At 52.1% G+C, this 16057-nt stretch overlaps 1 protein-coding gene across 1 annotated transcript in view; it reads right to left on the bottom strand.

The window, feature by feature from the left end:
* The window catches only part of C10H1orf35 (chromosome 10 C1orf35 homolog), a 101057-nt gene extending 96224 nt beyond the window's left edge, over positions 1-4833 (bottom strand). Inside the window, exon 1 of the mRNA XM_078665330.1 lies at positions 4697-4833. The gene's annotated coding sequence lies outside the window, so the exon portion shown is untranslated. The remainder of the gene's footprint in view (positions 1-4696) is intronic.
* Positions 4834-16057: the final 11224 nt, after the last annotated feature.

Below are 16057 nucleotides of genomic sequence, written 5' to 3'. Positions count from 1 at the left end.
GTGAGTGGCGTTGCGTGGGTGAGTGGCGTTGCGTGGGTGAGTGGCGTTGCGTGGATGAGTGGCGTTGCGTGGGTGAGTGGCGTTGCGTGGGTAAGTGGCGTTGCGTGGCTGAGTGGCGTTGCGTGGCTGAGTGGCGTTGCGTGGCTGAGTGGCGTGGCTGAGTGGCGTTGCGTGGCTGAGTGGCGTTGCGTGGCTGAGTGGCGTTGCGTGGCTGAGTGGCGTTGCGTGGCTGAGTGGCGTTGCGTGGCTGAGTGGCGTTGCGTGGGTGAGTGGCGTTGCGTGGGTGAGTGGCGTTGCGTGGGTGAGTGGCGTTGCGTGGGTGAGTGGCGTTGCGTGTGTGTGTGGCGTTGCGTGTGTGTGTGGCGTTGCGTGTGTGGCGTTGCATGTGTGAGTGGCGTTGCATGTGTGTGTGGCGTTGCGTGTGTGAGTGGCGTTGCGTGTGTGAGTGGCGTTGCGTGTGTGAGTGGCGTTGCGTGTGTGAGTGGCGTTGCGTGTGTGAGTGGCGTTGCGTGTGTGAGTGGCGTTGCGTGTGTGAGTGGCGTTGCGTGGGTGAGTGGCGTTGCGTGGGTGAGTGGCGTTGCGTGGGTGAGTGGCGTTGCGTGGGTGAGTGGCGTTGCGTGGGTGAGTGGCGTTGCGTGGGTGAGTGGCGTTGCGTGGGTGAGTGGCGTTGCGTTGTTGAGTGGCGTTGCGTTGTTGAGTGGCGTTGCGTGTGTGAGTGGCGTTGCGTGTGTGAGTGGCGTTGCGTGTGTGAGTGGCGTTGCGTGTGTGAGTGGCGTTGCGTGTGTGAGTGCCGTTGCGTGTGTGAGTGGCGTTGCGTGTGTGAGTGGCGTTGCGTGTGTGAGTGGCGTTGCGTTGTTGAGTGGCGTTGCGTGTGTGAGTGGCGTTGCGTGTGTGAGTGCCGTTGCGTGTGTGAGTGCCGTTGCGTGTGTGAGTGGCGTTGCGTGTGTGAGTGCCGTTGCGTGTGTGAGTGGCGTTGCGTGTGTGAGTGGCGTTGCATGTGTGTGTGGCGTTGCATGTGTGTGTGGCGTTGCATGTGTGTGTGGCGTTGCATGTGTGTGTGGCGTTGCATGTGTGTGTGGCGTTGCATGTGTGTGGCGTTGCGTGTGTGAGTGGCGTTGCGTGTGTGAGTGGCGTTGCGTGGGTGAGTGGCGTTGCGTGGGTGAGTGGCGTTGCGTGGGTGAGTGGCGTTGCGTGGGTGAGTGGCGTTGCGTGGGTGAGTGGCGTTGCGTGGGTGAGTGGCGTTGCGTGGGTGAGTGAATGGTTAGCTGTTGCTTATGCGACGTATAGCACTTAATACTAAAGTAGGCAGACCTTAGCCTTTGTGAGAATAATAGCAAAATAAAAATAAAAACCAGATCAAGTCAAGGACGCAAACGGCACCATGCTATTGTTTATTTACTCAGATGATTTGCATAAAAATGTAACTTGTGAGCACGTTTCTCTAACTCTCCAATAATCCCATTACAACACTTTGCACAAATGAGATTGGGACTCATCCTTCCGAAGTCGAGAAAAATGTGCAACGCTGTGTTGTAGTTAATTTTTTTAATTAACAAAATGCAAATAATGTGGAGAGATTTCAAGTGATTCAGGAATGGGCGCCCGTGTAAAGAGAAAGTACGGCCGGCCTGGGCGGTGATGGTGACCAATTAATGGCACTTAAGACAACTTAACGAAAATTTCTGGAAAGGTAGAGAAGAATTGAAAACTTTAACAAGCAGTGAGACATACAGCTTATATTTTGGATGCACTCTGTTAAAACGCAGCAAATTATTTGAAAAGCGCAGTAAACATAGCGCAGCAACATGTACATGTTGATACAGTCTTATGTCCGGTAAAATATCAACATTAACCTTGCCTCATGTGTGGCTGATAGAGACGCCGTCGGGCATGTGGAATTTCTTTGGCAGCGGAGACCTACATGATAAATTAAAGTATCCGATCCACTACTGAGCATAATGCCGAATGAAGCAAGCATCGCGTAAAAGTATTGTGAGCACGTTTCTCTAACTCTCCAATAATCCCATTACAACACTTTGCACAAATGAGATTGGGACTCATCCTTCCGAAGTCGAGAAAAATGTGCAACGCTGTGTTGTAGTTAATTTTTTTAATTAACAAAATGCAAATAATGTGGAGAGATTTCAAGTGATTCAGGAATGGGCGCCCGTGTAAAGAGAAAGTACGGCCGGCCTGGGCAGTGATAGGGGAGGAGGGAGGAGAAATGCGAGTCACGGCAGCAGCAGCCTTTGATGTGCCTGCCGGCCGGCCGTGAATAATTAGGGGGTGAGAAATGCGCTCGGAGGGCTGCCTTTGATGTGGTAATGCGAGGCAGGCAGGCAGGCGGCTGGTGGCATTGTGCACGCGCTTTTTAGGGCTTGCGCAAGCGCAATGACCTAAAAAGCACATGCACTTGAAGGAATCGCCAGTGGAATCGCCAGTGGTGGTTAACCTCTGTTTAAGCCACAATAGAGCTTCGCCAGCTATGCGCTGAAGCGCATCAGCAGGCGAGCCCTAAAAATGTGTCCTTTACAATACCAATAGCTCAAACTTTCCTAATGCGAGACCTATTGCATTGCTGTGCTTCTCTCCCCTGCTGCACTCTCCTGCTCTCTAGAGATGTGGCCTAACGACCAGAGCTGCCATCTAAGTCACGTAAATACAAAACATGTTGCATTCCAAATGCTATAGGTGTCACATTCGCGAAAGTTATAATTAATGTCCTTGTAAATGACAAAGCTATCAATTTAGCTATTTTAAAAACCAACAAATAAATAAAATATTTGTCATTTACAAGACCAATAGCTCCAACTTTTCTAATGCGAGACCTATTGCATTTCCACTGCTTGTTTTTTAGTTATATGCATGCAGTCTCTTTCCCAAATTCAGCCCATAGTCTAGGAATCCATAAAACACTCATTGCTTCATCAATTTGCAACTAGAACTGATAACGCACTGGATCTAGATTAATACCTTTAGTATTGTAATAAACAAGGGGAGAGATCTGAACCACGGGCTGCAGGATTACAGCTAAGGCGCAATTAAAAGTAATGTGCTGAGAGGGCGAGAAGCCTACCGGTATTAGCATACTTGTTGAGGTTACAATACTATGGCCTGATGTCCACACACTAACCTAGAAGTGTCCAGTTTGATCAATACAACAGAGTCAGCATTCCCAAAGTGAGTGAAAGGACCTAGGCAGATCACTTTCTGAACCCACTACAAACCACTCCCCACCCCTCAGACTCTATCCCTCCAGGATAGCCAACACCGTTCACTCTACAAGCGGTCAGGGTTAGAGGCTGTTGTACAAGTTAGTATGACACCAGATTTTCATAAAAATTGGCATCCAACTTACTGTGCCTGAAAATGTGGTGCCTCTGGGTTTACCGTGGCTGTTATGGGTCCCATTGTAGTAGTTAAAAAAGATATGCCCACTACCAGCAGGAGCCACGTCGGAGCATATAGGACTCTCTGCATGGTCCATGTTCCGTCGAGGAAGCACCATTCAACTTGTACATTTAAACCAAAGCCTGAGTAATAACTTTGTAGATTACAACAAAGAGCAGATGTGTAAGTGGCAGCCACCTTAACAGACGGAGGCAAATGTTGCGCGGTAGGCACAAACCACTTAATCTGTCTAAAAGCTACCTGCAACAGTTAATAAAGTACAGTTACTGTAGCAATCGGACACCGGGCAGCAAGACTCCTTTGATTGACATTCGAGCAGGGATTGGATTTAGTGCCCAATAGTCTGTTGGTGAGTTATCGGAATATTAGTTCTGGTGCGGAGAAGAGCAGAATACTAGGTGCAAGGAAGACTAGGTTGAATGTAGGGATTTTATTTACTTTACAGTGAAATTGGCAAGGCGGTATCATTTGGGAGAGGTGTGGTGCAGTGCTTGAGCGGATGACTCCAGAGCATGGGGCTCACGGAACGATCCCCGGCGCCAGCTCGGCATCATCTGACTCTGGGAAATAGCTCACTTAATCTCCCTGACAGCACCCTCAGCGCCTGGATACCCTTAGGGGTGATACATTTGCACTTAACAAATGTGGTATTATTATTTATAGTATCGTCGGTTCACCAATTTGAAGTGAACATTCTACGAATTTAAATTAAATACTGTGAAGGAATTGCAAGACCTGTGGGAAGGGCAATGCTATGACAATTAGGCCCTATCTCGGAAGCACTTATTTGGCATATCTAGTGATTAATTAATCCGATGTCACAGTTAGATTCCAGATGATCTCGCGCATGGATGACACGAAGGTTAAGGGGATGTAAGTTCCTGTGGGCTAGGTAATTAATAATGGGAGGCCAATAATTTGGTATTTCCTATATCGTACTGAAATTCAGGAATCACTGCATACACACAAATACCTGGAAATCTTTCTCCACCATGTCATCAATGACCCGAGTCACTTAAGACGGTACTGCAACACCTCCCTGGACAATGTATTGTATTATAATTGTATTTATATATCGCTTACTGCTCCTGACGAGGCGCCAAATCACTTTTCAGCAAGTAGCACACTACTCTAGAACTCAAAAGGATTAGGATTTTAGGCCAGCTCTGGTGCCCTTACAGTCAACAACATAGTGTGCATTCTTGCTTGTTTCCATTTGCACCGCGATTTGAACGGCGAAAAACGTCTCATGCGGAGTATAAAGCAAGTTTAACCGTGCACCCACCTTTTTTATTTTAGAGGATCTGGAGCGACAACTGTGTTCCGATGAGATTCTGTGCTGTTCACAGGCAGTGTACAGCGACCGTAGTGATCACTGGAAAGTCTTGCTGTCGCAAACAGATGACGTTTTGTCACGTGACTCAAATGTTTTGACTGTGAGGCGTCGTTTGCAAGTGAAGAGCTGCGTTGTTAATGGTCCAAGAGGATGACGCAATTGGGCGGGGCAGTTAAAACCGGAAGCAAAGAAGTGCACCCGGTAGACGACTGTCGATTGGAGCCCGTTCTTGGAAGAAATGCTCGAAGGATGAAGAGAGGAGTTTAGACAATGCACTGCAGTGGGGTTTGTGGTCCATCCATGTGGTGATCAAAATGCCTATGGCTAGGCCGTGGGCACTAACAGCAAAGAAGCACGCTGACACCGCTGCCCTCAGTCCGAGTGTGGCCTTGCAGTCGGTAGTGCGTGCACAGCTGGAGGGTGGGTGACACTCTACGTCCCTTTCCACTTTAGTTAGCGAACTGGTCCTTTAATGTCCCAGTGCTCTCGTTAGCAAAACGTTGCCCCTTAGCATTTTGCTGCAGGTTATAACGTTGGCTTATCAGGGTGTAAATGTGTGACTGATGTCTTCGGTGGGGTTCTTATGCAAATTCCGTTAAACGTGTCCCTGTTTGAGACCGTCTTTGGCGTAGAACGCGCCCAAATGGCAGCTTTTAGGCGGTAGATACTTGAGGCAGTGCGATGTACGTTCACCTGATAATTTATTTTTGCGCTTTTATGTAGAGCGAACGAAGGAAATTTATTTTTGCGTTTTTATGTCGAGCGAACGAAGGAATTGGCCCTGCGTCTATTGTTCATGTCCTCGGAGTTGCCAGCAAAAAAAGAGTGACCTATGAAAAAGAAACAATTGATAGAAGGAACGCTGGACAATGCAAACATTCACCCCCACTCACAAGGAACTAGGTTAAATCCAGGGCTTTAAGTGGGAGGAAAAAACTGGCGGGTCTCTCAAAGGGGCGTGGCCAGTGTAATTAGGGGCGTGGCTTTAAAACACTTACGCTAAAAATCTGTGTTTAGTATAGTGTGCCACCCGACTTGTATTTTGCTGTTTCTGTAATTGTTTCTAGATATGTGATACAAAAAGTAACATCATACCCACAACCCGAGAGGACTATTGACTTTGTCAATGGTTATTAGTTGCATAAGGTAAATAAGCTGCATGTATGGTTTGTTACATATATTGCCCTGGTGACCCTACAACTATGTTGCTGCTCTAGCGTTTTAGAAAGAGAAGGGAAATCCAGAAAGAAAATGACTCTTCAAAGGATTTCTCTTCCCCCACAACGCTCACCTGGCATGACGTCATGCCGTAACTTCCCAAGTGAGCAGTGTGGGCAGCGCACATCGACGTGCCTGCTGTCTCGAAACTGGTCTCTATCTGCTGTTTTGCGCCCTGCCACTTTTTTCCAGACTGCACTGCAGTCGGGGAAAAAATCAGACCGCCTGTGCCAGGGCTCAAAACAGAGCCCGATAGAGACCCGTTTCGAGCCCCCCTTAAAAAAACTGCCGGTGCTCAGACCCTTTGAGACCCGGCCCACTTAAAGCCCTGGTTAAATCCATCATTCTTTGCTCAACATACCACCCCAGTTTGGACCCAGCCATATGCAATTCAGTCTTCCAGCCCGAACTGCCAAGCCAGGTCCTCCCTGGACTAAAAACGAGCATCCTGGAACCGGTTTCAGAGTATCACCCTTCATCAGCCAGTTTTCCTTGAATACAGTGGTGTAGTGAGCCCTGGACCCACGTCTGGGCATACCCATCCCACTTAGGGCAACATATGCATAAGAAACAATTGATGGACGGAATGCTGGACAATGCAAACATTCACCCCCAGTCACAAGGATCTGTGTTAAATCCATCATTCTTTTGCTCACCACACCACCCATTTGGACCCAGCCATATGCAAATCAGTCTTGACCCTGTTCCTAGATGGAACAGTCCAGCCCGAACTTGTCAAGACTAATTTGCATATAACAAATGCAAGAAAAGATGGCTGGGTTACAATTGCACTGGGTCACAGTGATATCAGTAATGTTGTGAACAATATGGAAAGCTCCAAGGATAAGGTTTAGGCCATCTCTCTACAACCAACAGGCATGATCATCTCATTGCCCTATTAACAAAATACAACATTCTAGGCTAGAGAATTGGCTAGAGAATTTTAAGAACGTTTACCACGTGAAATAAAAGAAGAACAAGAAGAAAACAGCGACTTGTTATTTGTTCATCTCACTTAAAGTTTTCTTGGTGTTAGCTCAGGATATATGTTGTATTTTGCTAATTTGCATATAGCTGGGTCTGAACTGAGGTGGTGAAGTGAGCTAAAGAATGATGATGGATTCAACACAGATCTGTGACTGGGGGTGAGTGTCAGAAAAGTTTCAACGCTCCGTCCATCATCTCCTTGTGTTTGCTTTGTTCGCCCTAAGTTGGTAGGGTATGCCCAGATGTGAGTCCCTTGCTCACTGTGCCACTGGATTTAAGCTAGCCTGGCTGCTGAAGGGTGTTACCCAGAAACCGGTCCCAGGATGCTGGTTTCCGGTTCAGGGAAGACATGGCTTGGCTGGACTGTTCCCATGAGGAACAGGGTCAAGACTGATTTGCATATAGCTGGGACTGAACTGAGGTGGCTGTTGGACAGGCCACATGAAGGGCTCGCTCCCTCCCCGCAGGACAGGGGCCGGGCCACCGTCAGCACCATTGCCCGGCCCAGCCGCCATCTTGGACACGGCACCACGCGGCCTCAGCCCGACCCCAACCCTGGGCCTGGCCAGGCCCCGACATCCCGGCACCACCCTCCACCCAGGAGGTGAACGGCCCACTGGCAGGTCAATGGGAGTACGAAGTGTCGATGGCTCTCCCCCGCCAGGTGCCGAGCACCCCCAGCCTCCTCGGGCGCTGGCTCCACCCCCCTGCTGGGTGTCTGGACTCCCTCATCCCGGACCTCCCGACCTCTAAGAGCGAGGGTCCGGACATCAAAGGGCGCCAGACCTATAACTGAGGCAGCCCCAGGACAGGAAGGCAGTTGTATCCTGGAGTCGAGAGACACCGCGACGAACTCATCCTTGACGGACTGTTGGCGCTGCCACAGCCCTGACTTGTGAACTATTGTCCTGCCTGCTGGCGCTGCCGCGGCCCTCTGCAACCTTCATCCTCGTGGGACCTGCTGGCGCTGCCGCGGCCCTCTGCAACCTTCATCCTCGTGGGACCTGCTGGCGCTGCCGCGGCCCTCTGCAACCTGCATTCTCGTGGGACCTGCTGGCGCTGCCGCGGCCCGTTGTAACCTTCATCCTCGTGGGACCTGCTGGCGCTGCCGCGGCCCTTTGCAACCTGCCTTCTCGTGGGACCTGCTGGCGCTGCCGCGGCCCGTCGTAACCCTCATCCTCGTTGGGACCTGCTGGCGCTGCCGCGGCCCGTGCCACCTACGACCTCTTCGGGACCTGCCGGCGCTGCCGCGGTCTGACCCCTCCGAACACCGAGCTCGAGGATTGTGAGCTATCACCGTTACACACCCGTACCCGTGGGTACCAAGACTGTCCCGCTACCCCCTTCCCTTACTAGAGACTAGAATTGAGAGGATCATCGTGTCCTGATCGCCCTGTATCGTACCACTCTACTACCCGAAGTGCCTATAAAAGGTGTTACCTTAAGCTTTGTGTGGTGTCCATCTGTGGGGGGGAAGTTACCTGTCTGTGCGATCACTGTGCTCGGCCGACCCTCCAGGTCCCCGTCTAACATTGGTGGCAGCGGTGGGATGTTGGGTCTCCCGGACTGGGCGTGCGTAACCACCCGGTCCATGGCCACCCGCACCATCCCTAGACCAGAAGAACCAGAATGGGCAGCACCTCCGCCCTCGATCATTCCAGAAGAAGACTTCCTCCAGACCGACCACCGGGACCCCACCCCAGAGGGGTCCACACAGCCCCCCGAGCTTCCCGACCTGGCTCAGTGGCGTCAAGAAGGGGGGCCCACCCAGGAACAATTCCGGCAGGAGCAAAAGACCTGCCCCTCTCTCGAGGGATTGCGACAGCAAGCGCTCGCCCAGAGCCAAGGAGACACCACCGGGGCCCACTGGGTTTATTGGGACAATGATCCCTTGTACAGCGAACAGAAAATCGCAGAACTGGGGGCCGGGCGAGTGCTGGTGGTGCCCCTCCACTTCAGAGACTTCCTGTTGAACCTAGCCCATGATGTCCCCCTGGCCGGGCACCTGGGCCAAGACAAGACCTACCACTGCCTGGTGACTCACTTTTTTGGGCCCAAAATGAGAAATGACGTATCCAACCATTGCCGGTCCTGCCCGACCTGCCAGGCCAGTGGGAAGAGCGGCCGCAAACTCAAGGCACCCCTACAACCATTCCCCGTGGTGACCACCCCGTTCGAAAGGGTGGGAATAGACATTGTGGGGCCCCTGGACCCCCGAACAGCACAGGGACATCGCTTCATCCTGGTCCTGGTGGATCACGCTACCCGCTATCCTGAAGCGGTCCCCCTTCGTACGATAACAGCCCCAGTAGTGGGTCGAGCCTTGATGGGGATCTTCTCTCGAGTGGGCTTCCCCCGGGAAGTCGTCAGCGACAGGGGTACGAACTTTATCTCAAAATACATGAAGTCCCTCTGGCAACAGTGTGGGGTCACCTACCGATTCACGACCCCCTATCACCCTCAAGGGAACGGACTGGTTGAGCGATTCAACCGCACGCTCAAAGGGATGATTGGGGGGTTGGAAGAGCCCCTCCGTCGCCAGTGGGATGTGCTACTACCGTGCCTTCTCTTTGCCTACCGAGAAGTTCCCCAGAAGTCCCTCGGCTTCAGCCCTTTCGAACTCTTGTATGGACACCCGGTGCGAGGCCCGCTCAGCCTAGTCAAAGAAGGCTGGGAAATGCCCCCTCTAAAGAACACTCCAGATGTTTTCAAGTACCTCCTAACCCTCCGCAACCAGACCAGAAGGTTCAGAGAGATGGCAAAAGCAAACCTGGAGGCCAGTCAGGAGGACATGAAAAGGTGGTACGATCAAAATGCATCCTCCATCGAATTTGAACCCGGCCAACAAGTGTGGGTAATGTCTCCTACCGAACCATGCGCCCTGCAAGACAAATGGACGGGGCCCTTCAAAGTAATCGAGCGCAAGAGCCCTGTCACCTATCTCATCGATATGGAATCTTCCCGAAACCCTCTCCGGGTCCTCCACGCTAATAGACTGAAACCCCACTTTGTACGCTCCGAACTCAGTCTCCTGATGGCAACCGACAATGGAACCGAGGAGGACTCCGAACCCCTTCCTGACCTCCTACGGTCACGGGAGAAGGACGGCTCCGTGGACGGGGTCCGACTCTCGGAGGCCCTCACCCTGGAACAGCGCCAAGACTGCCGAGTCCTCCTGCTCCAGTTCTCCACCCTGTTCTCCCTCACCCCAGGGGTCTCCCCCTGGTGCTTACACGACGTGGACACTGGAGACAGTCCCCCTATCCGCCATCGGGCCTACCGCGTACCAGATCGGGTACGGGCCTGCATCCAAGAGGAGGTGGCCAAGATGCTCACACTCGGGATCATCGAGCCCTCAGACAGCCCCTGGGCCAGCCCAGTGGTACTGGTCCCCAAAGCGGCCGCCCCCGGCGCCACGCCGGAGCTCCGGTTCTGCGTCGACTACCGGGGCTTGAATGCGGTCACCAGAACAGACGCACACCCCATCCCCCGAGCAGATGAACTAATCGACCGCATGGGAGCTGCCCGCTACCTCAGCATCTTCGACCTGACAGCGGGCTACTGGCAGATCGGTCTCACACCCCGGGCCCAAGAACGATCGGCATTCTCTACCCCTGATGGCCACTATAACTTCAAGGTCATGCCATTCGGCATGAAGAATGCGCCAGCAACATTTCAGCGGCTAGTAAACCAGGTCCTGGCAGGACTCGAAGGATTCAGCGCCGCCTACCTGGACGATATCGCTGTGTACAGCCACCACTGGTCCGACCACCTCCACCACCTCCGAGAGGTGCTACAGGCCCTCCAACGAGCTGGCCTCACGATCAAGGCCAGCAAATGCCAAATTTGCCAGGGGTCCGTGACCTATCTCGGGCACCAGGTGGGAAGCGGTCTGGTGGCCCCGCTGCAACTCAAGATCGCTGCCATCCAGTCGTGGCAGTCCCCCATCACCCAGACCGAGGTCCGTGCCTTCCTGGGACTCACAGGCTACTACCGACGGTTCGTGAGGGACTATGGCAGCATCGTAGGGCCCCTCACGGAACTCACCTCTAAAAACCAACCCAAGGAGGTCAACTGGACCCCAGACTGTCAAGCGGCCTTCGAGAAGCTGAAGGCCGCCATGTGCTCCGCCCCGGTGCTCCAGGCCCCCGACTACAGCCGGGAATTTATCGTCCAAACAGATGCCTCCGACCACGGCGTTGGGGCAGTCCTTTCCCAGCTGAACCCCGAAGGACTTGACCAGCCACTGGCTTTCATCAGCAGACGGCTCCTGGCCCGAGAACGACGCTGGAGCACCATCGAGAGGGAGGCCTTCGCCGTGGTGTGGGCCCTCAAAAAGCTCCGGCCTTATCTCTTCGGCACCCACTTCCGGGTCCAGACCGATCATCGACCCCTGCAATGGCTCATGCAGATGCGGGGGGAAAACCCGAAACTACTACGTTGGTCCATCTCCCTGCAGGGGATGGACTTCACTGTGGAACATCGACCCGGCCAAGACCACGCCAACGCGGATGGCCTGTCCCGCTTTTTCCGCCTCGACGAGGAAAGTCCCCAAGAAGATGGGTGACTCTCCCCGCCTTCAGCTGGGGGGGACGCATGTTGGACAGGCCACATGAAGGGCTCGCTCCCTCCCCGCAGGACAGGGGCCGGGCCACCGTCAGCACCATTGCCCGGCCCAGCCGCCATCTTGGACACGGCACCACGCGGCCGTGCGGCCTCAGCCCGACCCCAACCCTGGGCCTGGCCAGGCCCCGACATCCCGGCACCACCCTCCACCCAGGAGGTGAACGGCCCACTTGGCAGGTCAATGGGAGTACGAAGTGTCGATGGCTCTCCCCCGCCAGGTGCCGAGCACCCCCAGCCTCCTCGGGCGCTGGCTCCACCCCCCTGCTGGGTGTCTGGACTCCCTCATCCCGGACCTCCCGACCTCTAAGAGCGAGGGTCCGGACATCAAAGGGCGCCAGACCTATAACTGAGGCAGCCCCAGGACAGGAAGGCAGTTGTATCCTGGAGTCGAGAGACACCGCGACGAACTCATCCTTGACGGACTGTTGGCGCTGCCACAGCCCTGACTTGTGAACTATTGTCCTGCCTGCTGGCGCTGCCGCGGCCCTCTGCAACCTTCATCCTCGTGGGACCTGCTGGCGCTGCCGCGGCCCTCTGCAACCTTCATCCTCGTGGGACCTGCTGGCGCTGCCGCGGCCCTCTGCAACCTGCATTCTCGTGGGACCTGCTGGCGCTGCCGCGGCCCGTTGTAACCTTCATCCTCGTGGGACCTGCTGGCGCTGCCGCGGCCCTTTGCAACCTGCCTTCTCGTGGGACCTGCTGGCGCTGCCGCGGCCCGTCGTAACCCTCATCCTCGTTGGGACCTGCTGGCGCTGCCGCGGCCCGTGCCACCTACGACCTCTTCGGGACCTGCCGGCGCTGCCGCGGTCTGACCCCTCCGAACACCGAGCTCGAGGATTGTGAGCTATCACCGTTACACACCCGTACCCGTGGGTACCAAGACTGTCCCGCTACCCCCTTCCCTTACTAGAGACTAGAATTGAGAGGATCATCGTGTCCTGATCGCCCTGTATCGTACCACTCTACTACCCGAAGTGCCTATAAAAGGTGTTACCTTAAGCTTTGTGTGGTGTCCATCTGTGGGGGGGAAGTTACCTGTCTGTGCGATCACTGTGCTCGGCCGACCCTCCAGGTCCCCGTCTAACAGTGGCGAAGTGAGCTAGAGAATGATGATGGATTCAACCCTGATCTGTGAATGGGGGTGAGTGTCTGAAAAGTTTCAACGCTCTGTCCATTATCTCCTTGTGTTAGCAAAAAAAGAGTGACCAACAGAATGCAAACAAAAAGAAAAGCAAAGGGGTGTCTGCGGAAGCCAATAACTGATTCACATCTGGGAGGCTACCCACAGCAGGAATACCAAAAAGCTGCTTTTCCCCATAAAACAAATTCAGATGAAGATCAACAAAAGCAATTTAAAACAAGCGTTTGCAATACAATAGGTCTCGCATTATGAAAAGTTTGAGCTATTCTCATTGCAAATAATAATGCAACACCAATATCTCAAACTTTCAGTAATGTGACACCTATTGCATTGCAAATGTTTCAATACAACTAGATCGCTCGCCTTCCTGCCCACACCTACAAAAGAGCCTTCGAGACCAGCCTCCGTAAGAAGGATGGGCAAGTTGTTTACTGCAAGTACTAGCCTCTCCCAAGCAGCCTTGGGCGATAAGTCTAGCTATGTTTAACAGAAACACGGGGCAACGGTTACCGCTTAAGATAATTAATGTCTTGGTCGCTACATAAATGATAGCCAGCGAGTTGCAAATGTAAGACTGACCATTGTTTTGATTTTGGCTAGCCTCAATCCAGCTGCAGCAGAAAGTCCCTGTGGTGGATGGATGGTTGGGAGAAGGGAGTTCAAAAGCGGAGGGACATGACCACAAAAATAGCGGATACTACCGAGAAATGTGGCATAGTGGGAAGGATATAACACTTCTACAGCATGGTGTGGGTTGAACAGTTTTTCATGGTTCCAGAAACAACGCCTGCTGCAGACTGTCAAAACAGAGGAACACACATTGGTGCTTCAAATGGTTGTGCGACTCGCATTGCATATTCCAATATAAGGAAAACCATTTGTAATGCAATAGGTCTCGCATTTTTAATACTTAGAACTATTTGGGATCTTCACCCTAGGCAAAGCTAGAATCAGCCAAGTACTTATCACCTTGTTCAACACCTCAATTGCCATGGCCCCCTTCCCCATGCAGTTAAAACACACAGAAGTCAATGCACTACTAAACAAACCATCGGAAGACCCCAGCAAACTCAACAACTACTGACCGATCTCCCTGCTCCTGAATGAATGAATGAATTTTTATTGTTTGGTTACTCAAAACAATTACATTAAAACCAAGTGCGAAATTACAAAAGTTACGAAAGTTAAACAAGGTACTCATCTTCTTTAAGGCAAGCCTATATGATTAAAATCTGAGTACTTATGGGCTAGAAGAAAATAATGTTCAAAGTCCTACAGGCCAGCATGCCTCGGCTGAGTCTCCTGTCGTTTTAACTCGAGATGGCCATCAGCTTAGTGTCGGTGAACCGCCTCATTTGCGGTGCGTGTCCCCAGCTGTAAAATAATAGGCCTGAGATAAAGGCTGCGAGCTGTGCGCAGGGCCGGGCAGCAAAGTAGGAGGTGGGCCAGGGACTCCCGTTTGTATTTGCAAAACCTGCATTCGTTGATCATGAGACCTGCCCGTTCGATGGTGTATAATTCTTTAAGGGGCAGGGGATGTAATCTGTAGGCTAAAATCTTGTGTAGGGCTGGGCGGCCTACTGCCTGAGTAAGATGAAATTTAGAATTATGCACTGTGTGTGGCAGACTTAGGGACTCGTGGAGGCCTCTTTTTGCCAATGACTCCAAGTCCGATGTGCGAGTGCAGATGCAGACTTGTTTTTTGATTATTTTTTTGATGGTAACATAATTCGCTAGCTCGGAGCCCCAGTTCTCCATGGCTTAATTAAGGAGATCCTTTGCCGCATTGAGAGTCACTGACCAAGGGTTCCCAGGTTCCAGGAAGATATTTTTTAAGACTGCCTTCAATGTCTTCTCCTTTGCCGCTGTTGTAAGGTAGTAGTATTTGCTCAAGGCAGCCATCTCTTCCAGCTTTTGTTGGTTCACAGAAAATTCTAGTCGTACGAGGGAGTTTCTGGTGCACGCAGGGAGATGGAACAGTCTCTTATACGCGCTACAGTTAATTTTTTCCTGGTTTAGTTTTCCAGGGAACGCTTGTTGGGCGTAATTGAGGGCTGGCATTAATTTGGCCTTTAGTAATATTTGGATAGCCGTTGTAGTAGGGCTGTATAAGGTGGATTGTAATTTGCAAAGGGCATAGGTAATTGTTTTCCCTTTGCCTTAAATTTTCCTTAGATGTACACCAGGTAGCCCCGATTCGTGGTACCAAACGCCCAGGTAGTTGTATTGCTGCGTGCATCCCAAGACCAAGTGGCCTAGCCTCCATTTGGGTAATTTTTTTTTCGGGTAATGCCCAAAAATTAAGATTTTTGATTTGGATGGGTTGGCCACCAGCCTGTTTTTTTCATTGTATTTTGCCAAGGCCGTCAGCGCCTTTTGTAGGCCTATTTTGGTATGATCCAGAAGTACCAAATCATCAGCGTATTGCATAAACTGAATTTTGGTACCCCCGATCCTTGTTGTGGCTAAAGCTGCTCCGGTCAAGGCTTTGGCCATGTCCGCTGTGTATAGGTTAAACAGCAGTGGTGCTAGCACGCACCCCTGCTTTAAACCTCGGTCTGTTTCGATCTTCTCTGATGCGGTGTTGTTCGAAAGTTTGATTCTGACCCACGTGTGTTGATACAGCGACTGAATTGCTTTCAGTAGGGCGGGGTTAATGTTCCAGAGTGCCAGCTTCTTCCAGAGAATGGCGCGGTCTACCCCATCAAACGCTGCAGAGTAGTCGATGAAGCAGGCGAAAAGGGGGGAGACTTTGGCACGACCGTGCTTGGTGGACTAGATAAGAAAGTGCTGTTATATTGTCCACGGTTGAAGACCCGGGTCTGAATCCTGTTTGGAAGAGGGGCAAGAGTCCTTCTGTGCTTACCCAATTTGCTAGTTCCGCCAAGATGGTACTCGCGTAGGCCTTGCCCTCGATGTCCAGAAGGGCAATCATGCGATAGTTGGACGGATCTGATTTAGGCCCTTTCTTGTGTATTGGGTGCAGAAGCGATCCTCTCCAGTAGTCTGGGACGTCCCCCCGGAGCCAGCATTCTGTGTATAGGTGGGTCAGATTTTCAGACCAAAATGCTACGTGCGCCTTGAACATGGAGCCTGGGAGGCCGTTCGGGCCCGGTGCGCTGTTTTGTCTGATTTTTTTTAAAAAATGTTGGTTACTAGAACTTTTCCAGGAGCGGCCTTCATGTCAGCGATAGGGTCAGGCTCTTCCATTACTACAGCTGCTTTCTTTAAGTTAGATCTGGTGGGAGCCTCTTTATATACGGCTTTGACGTGGGCGACCCAGGTTTGTGCGTCGAGGGAGTTCCCTCTGTGGTTTGTTCCTCGATTTAGATGGTTTA

Source organism: Lissotriton helveticus, chromosome 10, assembly GCF_964261635.1.
Source record: "Lissotriton helveticus chromosome 10, aLisHel1.1, whole genome shotgun sequence".
Classification (NCBI taxonomy): Eukaryota; Metazoa; Chordata; class Amphibia; order Caudata; family Salamandridae; genus Lissotriton; species Lissotriton helveticus.
This window is presented reverse-complemented; position numbering and strand designations above follow the sequence as displayed.